Source organism: Serinus canaria, chromosome 12 (assembly GCF_022539315.1).
Source record: "Serinus canaria isolate serCan28SL12 chromosome 12, serCan2020, whole genome shotgun sequence".
Classification (NCBI taxonomy): Eukaryota; Metazoa; Chordata; class Aves; order Passeriformes; family Fringillidae; genus Serinus; species Serinus canaria.
The window spans coordinates 4,873,446-4,893,012 of NC_066326.1; the positions used below are offsets into that span (position 1 = coordinate 4,873,446).

The 19,567-nt window shown below is 42.0% G+C and overlaps 1 protein-coding gene across 1 annotated transcript in view; it reads left to right on the forward strand.

Annotated features, from left to right (window-relative positions):
* The window catches only part of TAFA4 (TAFA chemokine like family member 4), a 40,694-nt gene that overhangs the window by 4,136 nt on the left and 16,991 nt on the right, over positions 1 to 19,567 (forward strand). The window lies entirely within an intron of this gene.

The window sequence follows — 19,567 nt, forward strand, 5'->3', positions numbered from 1 at the left end:
TTGTGATGTGGCCCTGTTCTTGAATCAGGTGTTACTCCTCAAATCCATCTGCAATGTTCTTATCTCTGAGCCAGACTCCTGTGGCTCCAGGTCTAATGTTAGCATCCACTCCCCTCGGGGCTGGGAAGTGAGGATGCATTTGGTAGAGGCTCCATCCTCCAGAAGAGACAAACTATTGATCTCTCTCCTGGATGCTTCCAGGGGCTGTCTAGGCAGGAGCTGAAGGCTCCTCCTGTGCTCACCAAAATGTCTCCAGAACTGGCAGACAGGACTGACTGACCTGCACGTAGCTGCTGTGTCTCTGGGAGCTACAAAACCTCCTCCTTGCTTTCCCCCATCACCAGCTCTGCTTTCCCTGGCTGTGCAGCACTCTGCTGTAAAACACAACCACAGTTTGTGGAGAGTAACTGCACTGGGGGGCAAAAGCCTGAGGATGACCCACGTTGCTGCTTTGCTCTGGGAATTAGTTGTGTCCCTTCCATGAGGAAGGAGGTCTGTGCACAGTCCCAAGTTGATAGCAGAGCATTCCAGAGCTGACTCTGCAGGCAAACCTGGAGAGGAGCCTTCTGCAGCTTTTGTCATTTAGGGAGTGGTCATGTCAGAAGAAATGTTATTTTTGTCCTTTCAAGATGCACTTTGCCTGCGTACCTAAGGGAAATACCTGTAAAAAGGCAGCAGTGATCTTGTGTTGTGGGTTTGTATGATGAACACAGTGTATTATGTGAATCATGACAATATTTTTTACATAAAATTTCAGAATGCTTGAGCGCGTACCTGAAATTGACACATGGGATTCTTTCCACCCTGTCAAAGAGGTACCACAAACACAGTCAAGTTGTTGACTTTAGGCATATTTTTGTGCAGTGGTTTCTCTAGTAAGCTAAAAGAAGGCTCTGTTCCTCCTCAATAGCTTGGTCCAACTGTGGAGCTGTTTTTCAAATGGCTCCTCTTGAAGCTGGAGCCTTCATGCACCTTTTTAGACTGTGGTGTCCTGTTCTTCCCCAAATGTGAATTCCTCTCCCTTGTACACTGAAGTGACTCCATCCCACTTTGATTCCATGTGGTGGATGAAGCAGTGATCCCATTTTTGATTCTCCAGCTCCCTAAATCTGACTCTTGGCACCACAGAGGGTTTAGGGGTCTGTTCTCAAGGGGCCTGCACTTCCCAGCCCCATCTTATGATAGATTGACCTTCTAATGGATAATCAAATCTCTGATGGAATCTATTATGTGAGCAAGGTGCTGCCTTGTTCATCAGGAAAACAAATAATTCAGAGCTTTTAGCAGAGCCTGTTTTGTGGAAAGCAAATAATTAGCCTCATTTATTTCATACAAATTAGCATGTTCTTGGATAGCAATTGAGATAAAATTTTTGCAGTCAATAGGCAGCATTCCCATTTTTCAAAGTAAAGTGTCCTGATGCACATTAGAGGGATGAATCCAAGCCTTGGGTTCAGCAAAGGCTTTGTCCTTTAGGTCCAGCTGCTGTCCCCTGACAGGTACTGCTGAGCTGGGGGAATGAGGATGCTTTGAGAGGAGCTGGTTTTTGAGAACAGCTTGTGTCTGCTCCTGACAATCAGTGTGTTTCAAATTATTTACTTGACATCATCAGCACCTTTAAATAAGTGTGTAATCACTACAGCTAAGAAGCTTTATTAACTAAGAGCAGACAAGAGAATTTAAGATGAAAAGTGGGAATCGACTTCTTTTCAAAATACTGACATTTTAAAGGAGCCTAATCTTGGAAAAGACAATTATTGACCTAGGTCATGCTAGATGGTGCCTGAAAAAATCACATTTAGCAGCTGTCTGTCCTATTCAGGCAGAGATAGAGATTGGATCTTATGGACCCAGCAGCCATCCTGCTCCTGAAAAGTGGGAGAGAATGGCATTGAGAAATCCCTTTGACAATGGAGGCTCTTCCCTGCAATGAAGTGTAAGAGAGACCTGGTTCTTTCTTTTGCCCTGTGAAATACTCACCTGAAATACTTGTCAGAGGAGAAATGTTCAATCCTGCAAGCCAGTTCTGCCTTGCTTTGGAGCAGTTTGGATCTTGAGCTCAGCTTGGAGACTGCAGCCTGTTTTTCACTGGAACAGTAATTGCCTTGACTGACAGAGGCAAAAGGCAGAGGAGGAATTTTCCTTCTCATCACCATTAGATCATTGAAGATGCTGCTTGTACAGATTATTTTAGCAGCATCTTCAATGATCTAATGGTGATAAGAAGGAAAATTCTCAAATTCCTCCTCTGCCTTTTGCCTGTCCTCCTCCTTGTATATCTGTGTGGAGAAGAAACATGAGAATGTTCATCTGACTTTGTAGCTGTGAATACCTTTCTGAAGAGTTTCTCCTTTGCCCTGACAATAACTAAGGGAAGCATAAGCACCAATTTTACTTCTTTATGTTTTAAAAAACGGGCAGCATTTCAGTCTCTTGAGTACCTAATACCAATATAATGATCAATTCCATGCTGTTCTGGATGAAGCAACATACATTTAGTACCAGAAAAGGTTTGTTTCCACCTGACTGCTCAAAGTCACAAATGAAGAAGCATTGAAAAGACATTTTGTCAGGTCAGCTCATGTGAGGGCTGGCCCTGCAGACCCTGAGCTGGCACAGCCAGCTGAGCAGTTTCTGCCATGAATTACTGGTGCAGCCTGGCTTTTTTGAGACTGTTCTATGTGGTGATGCTCACCTGCACTGCCTCCAGCTCTGCTGAAGGGCCTAAACTTTTGGGCAGAATGTTCCACATTGTAGCAGTTTCCCACAACTTTAAGGACTTCTTTTCTCTTCTTTCAGGTCTTTATAGTCAGACTCTGTTCCCACTGGAGCTAGAGAAAAATTCCTTACTTATGCAGGCTCCAGGATTTAATCTTCTCAAAGGAGAGCTGAAAAATGCAGCTTTATATTAGAAATATTGCTGCTTTTAACAAACTGGGGAAAATCCCTGCTGCTTGTTCTCCCTTTATTTTGGGGTTGGAGCATCATTTTTCCGGGCAGTGCTGTTGGGCAGCCTTGAGATGGATTCCTGGTTCCACCAGAGGGCCCTGCAAGGCTGTGGAAGGGGCTCCAGCACTCAGCCATGCCGGCTTCCTCCTGATTTAAATCCCAACTCTGCATTTTGCTAACTAGAATTATGAGTCCTTTGTATTTCCACGGGTCAGACATGGTTACTGCACAATAAGCTTTAGCCCTTTGTTCTATTTAACTCCTTTTATGTCTTAATGTTTTATTCAGTGTGCTATTTATGTGGTTTATTACCCAGCTTCTAAATACAGGGTAGCTACAATATACAGCCCTGACTGTAATCTCTTCAAGTAATAAGGTAGGGAAGGCAATTCACTTGAGAAATAGGTTCCCTTTAAGACAAAAGGGAGCAGAATTCTCTGTGTGAAGTTTGCTGGTGTACTTGTTTTTGAGGAGAAAAAAAGCATAAGAAATATTTATTTTCCTTTTTATTTTCTAAATAACAATGAGAGCTTTTGAAATATATGACAGACTTTGACAACGACTTCAAATTAAATGCATAGCTATGTTACCAGTAAGTAACAATTCAGTGTTGATTTACCCTTGTATAGGGTCAAATGTGGCTTCTGGTGTCATTTTCCAAGAATGCACACTTTATCTGTGTGGAATGTGGTTGCATGTGCAAATATTTGTTTATTCCTGGGAGCTGAGGGGTGGGAGGGGGGGAATTACAGACAAACTGGTAAATGTGCAAGTTTGTGTTTCAAATGTCATTGTTTCAAATGTGGGAGGGAAATTCTGTAATAAAAAGGAGAGAGTCTCATTTAATACAAATGGTCAAGCCCAGTTAGTCAAACTGTAGAGCAGGAGGCTGATACCAAGATCTTTCCTGCAGTATCAAAGTGACCTTATTTTAAAGCCATAGGGGAAAGCTTGTGAAAATATTGTCATTTTACATTGACACCATCATTTTTTTACATAGCTGCCATCTGCTGTAAATGATAATCTTTATATTCCATTGACCAAAATTCTAACCAGGAAAGCTTTCTTTACTCTGTGTCTTTTCTTTCAAATCTACTTCTCCCAAACTTAGATCAGATAACAGAAAAAAAATATTACATTGCAAAGGGATTGTCTTGTGCGAGTGTGAGACAGAAATGGTTGGATAAGTGTAAATCCACAAGTAGAATGGAAAAGATCTTGCCCTTGGTGTTCACTTGAGTGAAGTGATGCAACAAAAAGCTCTGTTCTGGGTTTCCACGGAGGTCAGCCTGCTGAGTCCTTGGGAGGATGGATGCCAGAGTGATGAAGGCAAAAGATTGAGATGTAAAGGACTTGCATCATGTTCTTTGCTCTGAAATGATTAAAAGACCTGCCTAAGATGAAGTCCTGACCCCACTGAAGTGGGAGTTTGATTCTTCTGTGATTTAGTTTCCAGCCCACTCCGGATATGTCTTGGCAGAAAAGTTAAACTTCATAGTTATGATTTTATTAAAGCTAAAAGCAGTCACTCACAGCATTCACCATTGGCAAATCACTGCCACTTTGAAGGATGGAAACTGTTTTAGGGTCTGTTCTTCTATTGATGCCCAGGTCTGTGCTCACTGGCTGGGCTGCACTGGCACAGCCTTCCAGTTCCATTGACTGTGACAGCAGGGCAGAGCCTGCCCCAGAATGGCAGTCCCACTTCAGTGTGATTGTAAGGCCTTTCATCCCAAATGGCTGCCCAGGCTTGACCTAATGCCCATGGAAATGGGCAGCAGTTTCTGGGGATTTAGGCTGTCTGTTCTCGTCTGTGCTGCCTGTTGGGGGTGGTTCAGAGGCTGCCTAGGGAGGGCTGGCTCTCCATGGTGGCTTTCATTGGCCCACCTGGCTGTGGGTGGGTGGGTACAAAATATTCTCCTTGTGTATAAGAGCAGGAGATGTGTTGTCCTCTTTGGCTGTAGCATCAAGCAGACCCCGCCTGTGTCTGCTCCACTCCAAGGAGTGCCCAGCTCTGCTCTGGTGCCAAGCACAGAGCTCTCCCTCCAGGCAGCTGCCCCTCAACTTTAACTTTGAAAGTTGGTGGTGCTGATATGCCTGGTTTCAAGGACATCTTTGAGCAAGCACTTCTTCTTGGAAACCAGAAAATGTTTAATTAATAATGGAAGAACCTGGATTTTTTTTTTTTTTACTAACATTTAAGTGTTTTGTTGGCAGAGCACCTCGGAATTGCTGCTGGTAGCCCTTTGCTGCAGCTGTTTTTCAGTGTTTGGCAGCATTCTTGCATTCCTTCAGGAGAGTGACAACTGATAGCAGACAATGGATTCTAAATCAGGAGATTAAAGATGTCTTGTAGGCTTCAGCAGGGTAATCTCTCCTCATCACACTGGAGATGGAAGCTACACCTGACATTCATTATCTTCCAGGGTGGCAATCTTTAACAATACCTCCAGAAATGCCAGAAGTTATGAGTGGAAAATTCTAGGATCACCAGTCCTGTTGCTTAGTGTTTGGTCTGCTTTTATTTATTTATTTATTTTCTTTATTTCCACCCATTTTTTTCTCCTTATGGATATCATCCATATGCCTTGCAGTCCATCAATGGTCACTAGTTTTCTGACTTATGCTGTTATTTTGAGAAATAATGACCAGGTAAATGTGAGGCAGGAGTTCTCTTAGCTTTATTTCCTGCTTGCATCCTATGTTTCCTTCAAGTAGCATCTTAAGATGCTGTGAATATTTTGAAATTAATAGATTTATTTTGATGTCTTTTTTTCCACAAACAGTCACAGATTAGGTGGGGTGGAATGGTGGGCTCTGTGCTGAGCAGACCTGGGTTGTGTTAACAGCTGTTTGCAGGGTGTTGCATCACGTTGGCTGATTTTGCCTGATAGCAAAAACAAAATTATGATTGTAAAGCAAAAATCAAAAGGTACTGAGGTGCACATTTCGTAAATGACCCCAACTTTTGGGTTCATTTTCTTTTCAGATTGGGTGTAAAACCTTAAAGTATCTTTTGTGCTGTGTATATCCCATCTTCTACAGCTTCCATTCTTTCCCCAGGAGATTTCCTTCTGCATAACAGGAAATAAGGCTGATAGGGAGCAGACACTGATCTTCCCTGTTTGTGGTGTCCCTGGGTTGTCTCTGAAAGGGACATGAAATCTCTGCTGACTTGCCATGTTGAGGAGAAGCCCTTTTCAGAGGAGATCACACAGGAGGATCTGGAGACTGTGTGTCAGCACTGACACTTGTTACTAAATTTTGTCAGATTTGTCTTTAGGAAACATAATTTATTGAAAATACTAAAATCAAGTCAGAATATAACTTGAGAGAAGAGCAAATAATGTCAGTTGGCTTAGCTCACCCCAGCAACATGAGTGTCTGGCATGAATTGTGGCTGTGCTGATGATTTCTGTCCAGTGAGTCCTTTCAGCAGATGCTGGTATTCTTCCAGCTGGAAAAAATAAAGCAAAACAAACCCCAACCAAAACTAAGTCAACTGAAATTTCTCATCTAAAAGAGTTTGAATGCAGAAAGAGGTCCTTGCTGTTCTCTGCAGGCACTCTATTACAGTTAGCACTGTTGTGTCACTGAAGAAAAAAATGTAGCTGATAATTTTATTTTCAGTGTTTGTAAATGCTTGTTGTTAAAAGAAAGTCTGATTGCTCTGCAAGGATTGTCACTTGCTTGGCTGGGTGTCCAACTCTGTCTGTTTTTAGGAATGGCTGCTGACAATTGAGTTTAATAATTTACTTGCATAGAGTTAATTTTTCAGCCTTTGTTCCTCTTCCAAGGTTTCAGAAATATGGAGACAATATAATGGGTTTTATTATCAGATCTATGTTCAATGTTGTTTGAATTATATAGAAAAAAGCAATAGTGTGATATTTCATTCAGAAATACTGTGACAGATGGGCTATATTCCCCCCCCAACACACACTATTTTTAATATTTTATTTGGAAATACAAAAGACCCCTCAACTTTGTGTTGACACTCTTTAGAAATTGAGTAAAATTGCTGCCCTCAGCAAAATGCAATTTACTGCAAGGGATGCAACAGTCCCCAAACAAGGAGCCAAGATAATTAGTCTGCAACTGACAAATAAGTCTGCTATGCTAATGTAATGAAACATCCTTTTATCAGACTGCATCACATGATAGTTTGTGCCAAGCTAGAGAGAAAAGAGAGTTTACTCTGAAAACATGTCCCCTTCTGGGGCAACAAATCTAATCCAGCAGTGACTTGAAAGAATTTTCCTGACCCTTCCCTGGTATCAAGGGATTTGGATTGACTGAATTCTGGATCAAACCCAAGGCCTGAGCAGGGATTTTTGCAAATTCATTTCCATTTTTCTTTTGGCTGTAGCCAGAACAGCATCAAAGCAGCATTTAAAAGAGCTATGGCTGCAGAAGGAGCAGTTTATCAGGGAATAAAGGTGATTCAGCATTTTCTCTGTATCATCCCTCCAAAAGAGAGAAGGGTCTTTGCCCCAGATCCTGCAGCCTAAATAAACAGTGATCTCTCCTCTGGCAGCCAAACCAAAGCAATAGAAGAATAATCACACAGCACCAAGTGTGATTATTCCCATTTAAGAGATGGGGGATGAAACCCTTGTGTGCTTGGTGGACACTTCCATGTCTTGGGAGCCAACAGGTCTCAGGTGCAGAACAGAGCAGGGGTCAGGTTTGGATTATCCTGACTGGGACTTGTCTGGGCAGTGATTTATGCAAACCACACGCTTAAACACCATCACTGCACTGTGCTGGACAGCACAGGTTCCACCTGTCAGGGCTGGCAAGTGACTGGGGAGCTCCTTCCCAAACATTTCCAGCATTTCTCAGTCCAGACTCTGTTAGCTGAGTTGGTCAAAAGGCACTGCAAAGAAAGGACATTTATTCTTATTTATTGGGTTTTGCTCACTATATTTTTTTGGTGAAATGTGACATGACCTTTCAGTCTGAGATCTGTTAGATGATAAATATTATTAGCAGGGTCACTCCTTGACCAAGGGAAAGCTGCCTGTTGTGCAATGATGAATTCAGTCAGGGGACAAGCAGAGGGAAGATGTCTGGTTTGTGGCAGCCTCAGCAGATGGTTGTACTGAGAGGATATTGCTAATTGCCACTGCTCTTATATTAGCATGGTGATTAGGAGCTGGTTTGCTACTTGGCTGTGGGGATGGGGAGAGAAGAAATGGGGTGCTGGTGTCTCAGGTGAGGGAGGTGAGAGCACAGGGGTTGGGTACCCCCTGGCTGACCCTGGTCTCATGCAGTGTGAAGCACAGGTGACACCAAGGGACCTGGGGCTGAGGGGCAGCCTGTACTGGCCTCCAGCAGAGAAGGGATCAGTGATGTTATAACACACTGTAAATAAAGCATTGAACAAAGTAATTCTGGATATAAAAAGAAATTGGTATGAAAATCACAAGGATAAACACCGTGCTTCAGTGAGAGTGTGTGTAAAAATCCAACTGCAAAGTGCTCTCTGGGGCAATGAGAGTTATTTAGCATTTTTTGTATAAATCTGATGATTTAAGCTATCTGCTTTGTGAAAGGACTGCAGGATAGAGGGAACAGGAAAGGCAGAAATCCCTTTCAGTGGAGACAGGATCTCATGATGTCATTGAGCACTTGATAGGCCAATTGAAATTCAAAAATCACATTTAAATTTCTGAATGATGAAATGAGAGGGAGATAAATAGGTCTGCACTAATGATTACATAACCTCTTGTCTAGAATAAAATAATATATTGTACATTTTCAGTTAAGCCTGTGGTCCTATATCCAAAAAAGTGCTAAAGTTTAAAATGCATTTGAGAAACAACATGGTAGAAATGTCCAAAGCTGAATTTATTCTTCATGTTAGGTGCTGTGCAAGTCTTGTTTGTAGGGGTGTGTGAATTATCAGGGCTTTAATGCTCCAGTTAACTTGTTTAACAGGTAAATGGATTTATTGTGTTTTGGTACAGAGGCATCTGTAGGATATCTCTTTACTGACAGAACACAACTATCCTAAATGAGTCCTCCTGAAATTAATCACTGGGAGTGTCCTGGGCTGGGCGTCTTGCTCAGACAGAGCTGAACTGAACACATGGCAGTAAATCAAAGCAGATACCCTTGCAGAGTCTCTGTACAAGCTGACTTGGTGCATGGTGCAATGTACAGCCTGTAATCGCAGGGCAGCCCTGGCTTTTGCCTGTGACTCCAGCAGAGTGTTTTTTATAGCACTCAGGACTTTCTGGAGAGTGGAGGAGTTCTGCTTGTGCCCCTGCTTTTCTGGCAGGTTGGCTGTACAGGGAGGACAACGAGTCAGGCTTTCAAACTGTTACAAAACCCCCCAGATAATCAAACCAGATGAAATGTGGATTATGATTCTCCCATCCTGCCAGTGGTGTAATTGAATATCAGGCACTGGTTTATCAACCACAGTTCACCTGTTTCCCCCCTTACACCAAAACTAAAGCATCATCCCCTTCTTTGTTGGCTGTTCCACCACTGCTGCTCTTTGGGAGAATTCCGTGTGGTGGGATTTAAAGATGAGTTGTATTAAAAGTGGATAAATGATCATTTTATGTTTCTTGTAGAAATTTTACAGGAAATATGAAGGTCTGAAAAATACAGAGACTGACGCTTGTTTCTCTGTCTCAGCAGCATCTCAGAGTCTCATAGAGCAGAGCATTGATTGTGCAGCTAAACTGCTGAGGAAAGCTTTGTCTTTTCCTCTTTCCTGGTCCCAAGTCAGCCAACTTTCCCCTGCTTCCCTCCCAGTCTCCTTGTTTTGGAGGAGTCTGTGCCATTGATGTCTTTCTGTAGCCTCCTATTAGCATCAGGAATTTATCTTCTTCATAAATTGCCCTGTAGATGGTACCCTGACAATTTGTGTTGGCTTTAAATTGTTGTCACTGTCTCTGCTTCATCATCCACAAGTAATGATGTTGATAATGAAAATGTTATGCTATCATTTACGAATTCTTAGCCTGTCTGTTATCTTTGAGGAGATGATAAGTAGATAGCAGAATATCAAAGTCTCATTTTGCTCTACATGTATTCTGAGCTCCCAAGTACTGAAACAAGGCAGATAGAGGCTTTTAAAGCTAGATTTAACAAGATATTTAGATACCTACCACAGCATATTAACAGCCAGCAGGATTTTTCAAGTGAGTTTATGCAAGGTATGTGCTGAACCTCCATTTTAAATGCAATGAAATTCTAGATCTGAAGACTTGGAATTTGTGCTGGTATAAGATATATAAGATCCTGCACATTACAAAGCTCTGTGTCACCATTCCTCTCTCAGCTCCAGCATCTTAAACACCTAAAGAGCTGCAGGGTGTAAGTGGATCGAGCCCATGGAGTGATTTCCCAGGCAGCACCAGGAGTGAGTCTGGGCACGAGGTGCCTCTTTGCTCCTCTTTGTGCAAAAGGCGCAGACTCTTACAAAAGTTTCTTATTCACGCTTTATTTAACTTTCTCTGCAAACCTTGGCCTTGCTGGGCATTGCCAGGAGGTGCAGCAGGAGCATCCCTGTGCCCGAGGCTCGCTCTCCATCCTCTGCCCGGTCCCCGCTGGATGGCAGCAGCGCGACAGCCACGGCTGTGCCTGGCACTGCCACGCTCCCGCCGGGAACTCGCTCTCCCAGATTTCCACGGGATTTTCTCCCCACCTCATCTTTGATTTGCCTCTGCGTGTGCAGGAGAGGCACGGCTCGGTCTTTAGCTTGCTCTGTGTCCAAGCACGTGTGTTGCTGTTGCGGATTTTCTAGGAGCAGGGGCCAGGTCAGGCAGTGAGGAGGGGACACGTCCCTGGTGTGGTGACACTGCAGCCAGGACCAGCCCAGCCTGCTGCTTCTCAGGCACATCTGGACCTGGGAAGAGACATGAAATTAAGCCTGAACGTTTCCTTTCCCAGTTTTATTAGGCTGTATCAACAGCAATTAAAACAGGCAGGTATTTACTGCCTGATAGCGCTGGCAAATAATTTAATTTTGCACTGCTTAAAAAATGATCCTCATCTTAGCAGGCTTTGTAATTAGGTTTGACCTTAAGCAGCCCCACATTCCTCATGTTGGTATCCTCGTGTTACAAGCAGTTATCTGAATTTTGGATTCTATTTAAAATGTAAATGATGTTAAAATTTGTAACAACATCTCATACAGCATTGAGATGTTTAGCATTTATGTTATAAAGGTACATAATAACCAAATGTTTTATAACCAGATGCCATGATTTTATGCTGAGTGCTCAGACCTGCAATACTTTATATGTGTGCTAGTATTTAAATGAGATCCAGCTCACTCCAAGGCTAACAATCTATTAGGATTAAAGTGTGGGCAGTTCACCTCAGTGTCACTGCTGTATTTTTTAGCTATTCTCTGTACTGTGAGAGAAAACATCTTGCTGTTAGCTACAGAATTTACTAATTATCCAAGAGCAATTTAAAGAAATGCATTGACTCTGAATATTTAGTTGCAGGAGACCAGATGTTAAAAACTAAAAAGCTCTGTTTTGTTCATTGAAGTTCAGGCTCTACCTAGATACCCAAAATGTTACTATCATTTGAATTTTAATTTTTGTGGGACTTTCTCATGTTGAAGAGAGACCCTTGACTGTACAAATCTTTATTTTAGATCTGCTTTCTTTGGAGGTGGTTCTAGGTTTAGGAGCAAATACTTGTGTTTACTAAGGTGTGAATATGTCATTAAGTGTTTGCAATAAGAATAGTGCTGTTTGTTGCAAGCAGGAAATATGAGGTCAGAACAGACTATTTCCCTAGAACAGCAGGGCTATAAATGGTGAATTATTAACAGTAAATCCACAGTGTTTCCATTTGGAAATGTAGAAGAGACTTAATCCCAGCCACAGGTCTTTATGATGGTTTTAGGCAAGAATATGGAGACAATGAAGTGAGGAAAATTGCTTTATGGCAAAAAAAAAAAAAAAAAAAAAAATGCAAGCCTGGAGCTGGTACAGACATGACCTCTGTTATAGTCCTTAATCCTGGGATGAAACAAGATTTTGGCAACTTGTTCACCTCCTTCTGAACTTGCTTGCAGATACAGTGACACAAAACTCTTTCAAACTTATCAACACCAGCACTGGTTGAATGCATTATCTGATGCTGCACAGTGGAAATTGGGGCTGTTTGATTTACATGACTCTCCCAGCTGTTGGATTGATCTGCTTGGCTTAAAAGCCGCAAGGAAAAATTGCTTTGAAGGAGAATTTTTTAAAAGCAAAGAGTTCCCTTACTTTTGGGTTAATTGTGCCATCCAGGGAAGATATTTCATTAGCATTATTAATCTAGGTCTGTGCCTGGCCCTGTGGGAGAGTGCTGTGCATGCTCCAGGTGACAGAAGATGGAACATCCATGGAGAGGCCAGAGCAGCTCTAGCTGGCAGGCACATAAAATAATCCATATGAAACTGGGGAGTTTTTAGGGAACTTTGGAAGTTTTAAGGGCACAGCTTAGAAGTGCACTGGGATTTGATTATGAAATGATGCAGTTTAATCAAGAGGTGATTTATGCACCTGTAACAGGGTATAGACAGGCTGCAGCTAACTTCATCCTGATGCTGGTGTCTTGTTCCAAGTGTTGGGGTGGGCTGCAGGTGATGAGAACAATACTCTGTCCCAAGCAAGCGATTTCTTCTCTTTAGTTCTTTACATTTCAACTTGCTCATATGATATTTGTCAATCTAACAGTCCAGCATGTTCTGAATTAATTATGAAATGCTTCAGAGAAAATGGAACTGGGACTGCTGCAGAGAACAGGAGATTGCTGTGGTTTGCTGGGTTTAGTGAGACTCAGTATTTCACAATGCTTTCCTAGAGGGCAACCATGTGTGCACCTTGAATTTCAAACACTTCTTAACCCTGAAGGACTGAAAGTTCTAATGCAGCAAGAGAGATGATATTTTACAGTGCCTCCACCTGTCAGTGACTCCCCAGTAATTATTGAGGGTGCTGGGCCAGCAGAGGTTGTGTCAGTGCAGACTGTGCCCCAGACACTGGTGTCCATCCCTCCCAGCACAGCCTGTGCTGCTCTCAGGTGTCAGTGTCCAGCTCACACTTGGTTTCTGCTCCATTAGATTTTCATTATTAGATATCATCCCTTTGAGATATCAAGCATTAGATGTCATCAGCAAATGCTGAACAGGAAAGGTCATTGTTTTCAGTGTTCCCTTAAGACTCTTCTGAAAATCCCACTTTTCAAGTCTCTTATTAGTCATATTTGTTACATGAACAATGCCATTCCTCATCCTCAAATGACAGGGTAACACCAATAGTAGCTCACCTTTAATTTCTTCAGTGTTTTTTTTTTTTTGTGTTCAGTGACAAAGTTATAAAATATGTTTAGCAGGATCCCATAAATAACTGCAAGCTGAGAACAGAATAATGATGGAAAGCAACCAGTTAGCCAGATGATATAACTGCAATGCTTTGCACTGCCAGGAAGGACTTACACCAGGTTGCTTGCAGAGTTGCTGTTTTGAACCTTCTTGAAACCTGGATGGTGTGTAATTTGAGAACTTTTATGGATTTCTTTATATAATAGTTCCAAGGAGCCTTGCCCCCTGTGACCTAATTATGTCACCTGCATGCTGTACAACTTTGTACTCAAGCAAGACTGCCACAGGCATGTGAGCTTTGTACTGACATTTTTTAAAAAGTGGACTTCATCTTTTCTTCCCCCCTCTCCTAGTACAAGCTCCTTGACTTTAACATTTTACCTTAGGTTGGATGCTTCACTTTTTTTTTCCCCTTGGTGTTTTGCTTTTGTTTTTGTTGTGTGTATTTTTGGTTTTTATTTTTTCCCCTTTTTTTTTTTTCCCCCAAAAGGCCAAGGATGCAATGATAGAACTAATTTGTATTTTTAATCTGTACCTTGTAATTAGAGCTAGGAGGGGCTGGAGGGAGATGGCAAATGAGTAAGAGCTTTTCCTTTAAAAGCTCTCCAGGCACATAACCGAGTTTTGGGAGAGCTTTAAAGGAAAGCACTAATGAAATTCCTGCAGAAAAGGAAAAATAAGCCAACAAAATTAAGTCTTAAGCCTGCTATTTTTACTCAGGACTGGGGTTAGAAAAGACTCTGGTATCCCCTGGGTTCACTCTCAGATAAAACATTTGAATCACTAATTATTATATTCTTTTTGTGTGGATGAGTTTCTGCCCCATTGACTTCCCCAGTACTGAGATTTTTAGGTGATTGAAGCTGATGTTGAGGTTACTTGGAGGTTTTGCATTGTTTTACCTCAGCTTTGTTTGAAAACCAGGCTGTTTTTGTTGTGAGATCAGTAATTTTCATGAAGTTTTGTTTTTCTAGAGGGCAAAGCTTCAAAGCACAAACCCCAACTTATTTAAGTCTTGGAAATTGAATAACTGTGGAATTGTGAAGGTTTAAAAATACACCTTTCACTCAAGCAGAGCAATGAATTAGAAACAAAACACAGTCATGGTTATAACCTCCAGGAAGGTGCTGGTGGTGAGAAAGGGCCAAGGTGGCAGAGCAGGTCTCTTGTGAAGCTGAAATAGGTGGTTACCATCCTTTTGGGCAGGATTCTGCAGTTTAAAACCAGTAGATCTCTAATGGCAGAGCAGCACAGAGCTTTGTGCATGAATGTGCTGATGGGATTGCTCTAGCACAGAGGATTCTTTGTTTCTGGGAATCACATATGCAAAATTTTCATTGTATGTTCCCTTCTGAGTGCATGTGACTCCATTAGCACAGAGAACTCCAGTGCCTCCCTTCTGCCAGCTGACCTCGTGACTTCTGCTCTCTGTGGCTTTTCCCCTTAGTCTGTAACAACCTTTATTTAAAAATGCCAGTGTATAGAATCAGAATGATGGCTGTGAACATTTCTCTGAAGCAGAGACACTGCAGAGCTGAGCCATGTTGCTCATTGGCACATTATGCTGTGCATGAGATGGATGATTTTGCATTCCATGTGCAAGAGGGAACATAAGCCCCAGCTAGTGCTGGCATTCACAAGGACAAATGAAAACAAATGTTGAACAAGATTTCTTTTGATAAAGAAGATAGCCAGCAAAAATGAAACTCAAGCCTTGTGCTTATGCAAGACTAGCTTTTAGTCTTTCTAAAGAAGAGATATCCAGGTGAATATGCTGGGTCTTAGCTGGCATTGCTTAAAAACTGGATTATTCCCTTCCTTCCCTGGTGGGGGCCATGGATAGTCATCTTTCCCTCATCTCCTTCTTTTTGTATACAAAACTGGTTTTCTCTCCCTAATACTTAGTATCTATCCTCTATCACTTGAGCTTTCCAGGGTGGATTGGGTTATTTCTTTGTTTTCTGTGGCTTAGTGAAGGCAACTTTCTCTCCTGTCATAGCTGGTGGACCAGGCTGAAGATCCAAGTATCATCCATAGTCTGAAGAAAGAGAAGGACCACTAGGATTTGTGAAGAGTAAATGATGGGGATTTTTATCTTTCTAAAACCAAATTTTGGAAATGAGCAATATCCCCCATCATCCAGGGCATTCTCAGCTATACCTCTAACTTGGGTATATTAGTTTTCCAAGTCATGTAAATAAAATTAATGGGCCTGACTTTGTTTATGGGCTGTGTCTCTGTGCAGGCACAGCCCTGGTGCAAACACTCCCATCCTGGTGTTAGCAGGCAGCTGTAAACCTCTATTCCTTATGGCTCCCTTGTAGCTCTGTGCTCTGATGCAGCTCAGCATGCAGATTTTTGAGTAAGGAGAAGCAATAGTTTTCAACATAAACAAGTCCACTGGGTCACATTAACCTCCTTCAGTCCCTGTGTTAAATAATTAAAATAAACTAGGTAATGTTTAACTATACGTATTTAGAGGCTTTCTGGAGGAGCTTATTAGTTCAATATTCTAACACAGTGTCTTAAACCTTCCTGAGCTCCAGGATCCCTTATTAAATATTTAGTGCATATTGCTGAAAAAGTCAAGATTTGCTTTATTTCTTAGAAGAAATATCTATTCTAAAAACTTGCTCAGCCTTTAAAACACTGGCCATCTATAAATACCACTTTTCTCAAGTTGTCATTTCTTGCCAGCAAGGAGGATTTTTCATTTGTACCAATCTTAATAGCACCCCAAGAATGAATACTTGCAGGAGGCTCTGCAGTGCATCCTTGCTGCATTCTGTAGAACCACCTCAAATACCTTTTTAAGCAATTCATTTGACAGCAGCTCCTTTGGATAGAAAGAAGATGTGTGTCAGCTGCTGACTGTGCTTGGGAGACATCAATATTTCTCCTCTTCTGCTTCTAAAACTGTCAAAATGAAATTAGTTAATTGGTAGGTACTTTAGTGTAGTTGCTGTGGGATAGTAATTATTGGTGACAAGAGCTGCTGGATGTGCACTAATACAGTGCAGCAAAACCTAAAATTTGGAAATGTAAGGCATTATCCTGCACTGCTATTATGACTAGTCATTTTGCCACAGTCTCACTTGCTAGAGATTCAAACCTTCAAGGACTTCTTGCCAGGAGAGAGAAGGTTTTGCTTTGTGCAGAGCAGAGTTTTATGAGAATTGCCACATAGCTAAGCAGCAGCAGCTTAGTGGATTAAAATAGCATCAGTGATATCTCCAGTCTCTGGGGTAATGAGTTCTAAGCAAGGCAAAGACCTCCAGGAAAGGGATTTTGTTTCTGTGGAGTCTCTATCAGATGTTAGTGAATAATAAACAAATAACAAGTTGTTTCACTGAGTCCAGTCTCATTTTGGCTAATTGCCTGTCTTGGTTCAGTACTTCTGAAGGCAAGACACAAACCATGTTGCATTTACCTTTACACCCAGGCCAGATTCCTTACTGCAAGCAACACCAACCCTGTGTTTTCCCTCTGCCTCTAGCCATAAACTGGCCACCCCCTGCTCCAGGGTTGTCTCTCAGTATTTTAATTCATCACTTTCCCTGTTGTTGTGGGGTCTGAGGTGTCAGCTGGGGGAAAAGGGTCCCTGCTCAGCCCCCATGAAAGCAGCACCTTGCAGTGTGCAGGTGTCAGAGGAAACCATTTACAGAATCCTGCAAACAAAGCTGCTTTCCACCTCTAAAAGACTCCCCATAAATGCTCTGTGTGCCATGAAACACAAACTACCTAATAATCCACCCCAGTACAGATGCCTAAAATGACTCAAGCTGACAAAGGCTAGTGTGTTGGACTGGCAGCATGCTGGATCTCTAACACAGGATCCATTCATCCTCCTCTCCATGAAACTCACCTGGGCTTTAAATGTGCATCATGGTCAGTCATAGCTCTGTTCTCACAATGCTGGGAAGGAGAAATACGAGGTGAGAAACTCTTTAAAAGAGGAGAGTCCTCATTTTGACAAGGTGTTTCAAGCAAAAATATGTCTGTTTTTTCACTTGCAGTATTTTCAGGTTTTATGTGGTCTAGATTAACAGATTTTTCTTCTCTACTGACTGGAATTTTTTCTGAAATTTGATGGACAGGTAAAAAGTTAACTAAAAAAAAATATCCTTCAGGTTTGAACTGACAGGAATGTTAAAGGAAATAGAAACCTCTACTCTCTTACCCAACTTCAGTGCTTTTTGAGTAACAATATATTACTGAAGTTCCTGATAAAATGCCAATGATTTTAAATATATAAAAGGAGAAATGAATTATGATGTTCAAAATACTGCACCTTTTAATCATAGAGAGAAAAATGCATTCCTGAAGGAGAAATGCTGGGGTATTTTTCTAGACAATTGCAAATAGATGTCAGGTTTGCTGCCAAATAACATGTCTGATTTCATGTCTAATAGTTAGTGGAATTTAATGAGTACAAACTGAAAAGTGGAATGGTTCTCAGTAGGCAGGGAGCTGAGTTCTTCTTTTGACACACCCTGCTGTTCAGTGGCTTGTAAAAGATATCCACAGGTGGCAATTCAGTGCTCTCAGTGCCTTGTCTGTGTGAAAGAATAAATGTGAAGCCAGGGCACACTGGGAACAAATCCACCCTGGCTCACAGGCTCAATAGATTCCAAGGGGAGTGAAAAAGGGCAGCCTTTTAACTAAAGAAGGGTGTTGGTGGTCTGAGATTTCACTACTGATATTTCAGGTACTCGATATTTAAGGTAATTATACCTAAAACTTATGTAGGGAGTGAAATTCATACTAAATTCAGTGGTTCAGGCCTTCAGGTGCCCCATTGCTGCAGTCAGTTTGGAAGAAATACTTGAAAACTCCTCCAAATTCTTTTCTGGAAATGATTTGCCAGGTGGCTCCATCAGAACACTGACCTGTGGGCTCTGTGGAGAGCCAGCAGGGAAATCCTTGTGAGGGCTGAAGGGGGCTAAGAGAGAGATGGAGAGAGACTCATTTACAAGGGCCTGTAAGACAAGACAAGGGAGAATGGCTTCAAACTGAAGACAGCAGCTTTAGAGGGGATATTGGGAAGAAATTCCTGGCTGTGGGGTGGCTGCCAGGAGAAGCTGTGGCTGCCCCATCCCTGGAAGTGTCCAAGGCCAGACTGGATGGAGCTTGTAGCAGCCTGGGATAGAGAAAGGAGTCCCTGCCCATGGCAGGCAGACTGGAACTGATTTTTCAGGTCCCTTCTAAGCCTATGTTGATGATTATCACACTTTTCTTCCACTGTCCCATCCACACCAGTGCAGAATGTTTGGCTCAGGGACTCTCACGTGGATGTTCCCTTCCTTGGGGCTGTCCTGGTACCTGGGGGAATCACATCTCTGTGATGGCTCAGTTGTTCAGCTCTTGCCTCTAGGATGTGTGAGAGTTAAGAGCCTCTGAGGAGCAGGTGATGCTGAAATGTGCAATTTACTCACCCCATGTGAAACTGGGGGTGCTGGCACTGGATGTGGTTTCTGGGGCTCTCCTGCTTTTTCAGGAAACTTGAATAGCAAATTTCCTTCAGGTAAAAGTAGGACACTCTAAGTGAAGTGTCAGATATTTCTACTATCTGAATGTCTAATTCTCTCTGGTGCTGAGCCTTGTGAAGCAGTGTTTTGTATAACTTGGAGTTAGGAACACTCTGTATCTGGCCAGGTCAAATTATGAGCAGGTTTGCTGTCAGCTCACTGGTCTGGTGTGCTGTGTAGTTTTGAATTGTGATTAAAGATAAATCAGCATTTTGCAGCCTTACAGAACACAGAGTGCTTGGAACAGGATAGTGAGAAACTTTCTTGCTTGTAAGTGAGCTCTTCTGGGGTTTTGTTGCTGAAGCTGGATCCCTTCTCAGCTAAGGCTACTTCCAAAGTGTACATATTTATTATAACCTCAGGCCATCTGCCACTGATTTCAGAATAAATTAAAATATTCATTCTAGATGTATCCTGCCTTATCACAGCCACTGATTCACAGTGGAATGTGTCCTTTGCTGTATTTTCTTGTTTTAAACCCAGTAAGATTTTATACTAATTTTGGAGTCTTTTGTCTTCCACATTTTTATTTTTGTCTCTCCCTTAGCCTTTGCCCAAAAATAAAGGGGAAATTTCACCTTAGATTCTGTACTGCCATTTTTGCATTCTAAGAAGAAATTTGTTTGAGACTGCCATTAAAATTATTACATGTTTCACCTGTAATTCAGGAGTAAAAAGTAAATGACTTTGTTAGAAGTGTTTAAACAGAAATCTTGCAGGTACTTAATCACATATGAAA